At 42.4% G+C, this 3,553-nt stretch overlaps 1 pseudogene; it reads right to left on the bottom strand.

Moving 5' to 3' along the window:
- Positions 1 to 1,059: 1,059 nt before the first annotated feature.
- Positions 1,060 to 2,322, bottom strand: LOC113223243 (annotated as a pseudogene).
- Positions 2,323 to 3,553: the final 1,231 nt, after the last annotated feature.

Below are 3,553 nucleotides of genomic sequence, written 5' to 3'. Positions count from 1 at the left end.
AAAGAAGGAAGGCAGTGTGAAGATGGCAGCAGAGATTGGTGCAATGCGGCCACAAGCCAAAGAACACTAGTAGCATAGAGATGCTGGAAGAGGCCAGGAACAGATTCCCCCATGGAGCCTCTAGAAGATGCCCTGCTAATTAACTTGATTTTATCCCCATAATGCCCATTTTGGACTTCTGACTTCCAAAACTGTAAGAGGAAAATTTTATACTGTTTTATGTCACTACATTTTTGGTAATTTGTCATGATAGCAATAGCAAGCTGATACTCGAAGGTTGCATAGCTTAATTTGTTTAAGAGTTAGGACAGTACTATCCCTTTCATCTCCTGTTATTATTTCTGCACTATCTTAATAAGTTAAGCTTTGCATTTATCTAGCACTGTGGCAACAGAAAAAAAGCCCCAAGGTTTGTGCACACACACACACACACACACACATACACACAAAATCAAAAACGTAATATTCCTTTTTTATTTTTATTTTTAAACACAGTATTCTTTTTTATATACTTCAAGTGAATCATTTAATGTGAGTGAGGCTGAGTTAGATGTTACCATAAGTATTAATAGAAGAAAAAGGGAAATTAAAGACATTTTCCCTCTACCATAAAGGGTCTGATGCAAGATAAACTAGCCTGTTGGTTTAACAATAGCTCATTAAAAAGGCCAGAGAATCTGGGAGAAGATGTACTTGGAAGCACTATCCTCTGAGGGACCATTCCCAAGAGGACAGCAAAATACTGAAAAAATTAACTGACTCAAAAATTGTATTGAGAGATCAAGAGAGTTAGTCACAGCTTAGAATAATTTCCAGAATAAATAACACTAGCTAGATTAGTAGTTCTGATATTTCCTTGGATTTGTCATAGCACTCTGTGTGAACCAAAGGGACTACAAACTGATGCCCCTTTGAACAGAGTGATTTTAAAATAATAGATTCTCCAGTGCACCAACTGTGTTTTCAAGTATAATTCTGGTATTTGTACCTAGCAATACAGAAGGAAAAGCTGCAAGGAGAAAGTATCAAGTATATAGGACATAAAATGATTTGGCAGCCCTAGAATTCCCAATGTGAGTCTTTTTCATCAGGAAAATCACAATCTGGCTCAGTCCAGGGTAACACTGGAGGCAGTGATACTGATGGCTTGTTATAAGCAGGAGGCAACAGTGAAAGTATTGAATCCTGGCTATCTTCTTTCATCTGTTTGAAGAAAACATGGGACAATAAACTGCTTGCTGATGGCCTTTTCTCTGGATCTTGTTGCAAACACAGCAGTAAAAAGCTAAAGAAGGCAGGAGAGAAGGTTTTTAAGGATGGTGTGTGTAATCGGTCACTATTTACTGTGTGAGTTCCACTGGAGATAAGCACACTTGCTCCAATCCCAGAGTCTACACCTGACCGAGAATCTTTCATTTTGGATTCTGATTGAGGGAAAATACTGATATCCAATGGTATAAGGGGGAACTCTCAGTTTCTGTAACAGCATCTGAGTTCTCTTCATATCCTGGAAAGGCACCTGCCTACTGGCTAATTCACATGTTGTAATCCCAACACTGTAAATATCTGACTTCACATTATACCCATGTAAATCCTGTCTCAGTAGTTCTGGACTCAGCCATGGCTGCACTGATGTGCTGAACTGTGGGAAATCATACACAGCCCTATGCCTCTGTCCATGCTTAACCAAACTATGCAGATGAGACAGGCCAGAGAGGGTCACTAGGCCATCATCAGAAATGAGGATATGGCTGGCTTTACTACTCCTATGAATACAGCCATATTGGTGCAGATAGTTCAGTCCTCTCACTGCTCCAAAGAGAATGTTTCTTATTAAAGTTGTACCCATTCCTTCAGAAAAATAGGCCCTCAAGAGTTGACTTGCTGAACCATAGGCCATAAATGGAGATATAACTCAAAGCCAGCTGTCAACACTGAAAACTGTCCAATAAGTTGTAATATTGGGATGCCAGAAAAAGTGGGATAGAATCATGGCTTTCTGTAAAACTTTCAGACGTTCTTCATTGCAGTTTTCCAGATTTGTAACTTTTATAGTTACCAGTGCTCCTGCAGGAGTATGCCATGCAAGATGGACAGAAGTCAAGTTGTCAAATCCTCTTCCTATTTCTACTTGGAGCTCATAGTGAGAAACGTTGATGGAACATACTACTTCACTGGCTCTAGTGGATGGACGTGACCAGGAAAGGGTTGGCTCATCGACCAAGCATTGATGGATGCTGGTTTCAGACTTGTTTTTTGGGTTTGAGTGATTCAATTTGTGTTCTTGAAGTGCAGAAACAATCCAAAGGAGACACCAAATCGCTTTAATTCACAGAAAGTGACAAAAATCCAAATATTCCAAAGAAGGCTTTTGTTTCATCTTCCTTTCAAGATGCAGATACATCACACCTAGCGGCGACCACGGCCAGCGACTCCCTTCAGGCTGCCAGTGATGTGGACCTGGGTGGGTGCCAGAGCCCGGATCGTGGAGGGGCAAGGCAAGTGCTCTAGGCCCGCTCCTGGCATGGGGTGCTGGAGGGTGGCAAGGCCTCGACAGGGGCTATGGGCTTGGAACTCTAAACATAGTATTCTTATGGAGCCAACTGGAGTATCTGGTCAACTGTGAGAGCTTTGGGAACATGCCTCTCGCCTCAAGAAACCTCCAGAGCAGATTGGAACCATCCACTGGGTAAATTCTAGAAAATCTATCTCTGCCTGAGACTGGAGTAGGAGGATGTGGGGTAGAGAGGAAGGCAGGGAAGGGGTGTAGGATCGATTCCATGGGTGCATCTTTACTTGTTAGGTCATGCATATTTTCAAACTTGGAAGAACTATATGAAAAGCAACTAGAGAAACTATGTGGTCAAGGGCAGATTATTTTTCCAGGCCTCACCTTCCTTTTTTTCCTTGGTTCCAATGATTTAGACTCTGCCTTTGAGCCTCAGTGCTGTTAACTTTTGAATGAGTAACTTGAGGCCTTCCTGAAAGACTACAATTAAAAACCCATATTACACAATCAGTAAGAACCCCCAGCTCTACACTTGGAAACAGCAAGGTATATGCCTGTCTCCCTTCTTCCCCAAATCACCCTTCAGCCTCCCACTCCACCCAGGGAAGACAATCAGATCCTGTGCCTTGTTTTCTAGGCAATATTTGGGTCGTTTAATAAGGCTCTTTTGCACCCATCACTATAACCTGAAGCAAAAAATGTAGCTCTGGAAATGGTGTTTATAGCAGGCCCATGGGCAAAAGGTTTCAACCGGCAAAATTGAAGCAATCACCAGATTATGGAGCAGTATTTCTGTTTCTTTAAAGACAAACTTTTTTTTTTGTGGCTCCACCCAGTCTGAGCTTCCTGACTTAGAGGTTTTGGCGGGGGTGCAGACACTTCTGTCTCACAGTCAAAGCAAAAGCAACAGCTCAAGCAGCCTCCTTGGAGAAAATCTGAAAATTCAACTTGTTCAAGAGAAGGTGAGCCTGGCTGAGAAGAGGGCCTGGGGCTATCAGGCTGTGAAGGGCAGTGAGGACAGGGTGTGTGGGTGGAGTGGACTCT

Source organism: Piliocolobus tephrosceles, unplaced genomic scaffold (genome assembly GCF_002776525.5).
Source record: "Piliocolobus tephrosceles isolate RC106 unplaced genomic scaffold, ASM277652v3 unscaffolded_40198, whole genome shotgun sequence".
NCBI lineage: Eukaryota > Metazoa > Chordata > Mammalia > Primates > Cercopithecidae > Piliocolobus > Piliocolobus tephrosceles.
The sequence above is the reverse complement of the archived record's forward strand: the minus strand, read 5'-3'. Positions and strand labels throughout refer to the sequence as shown.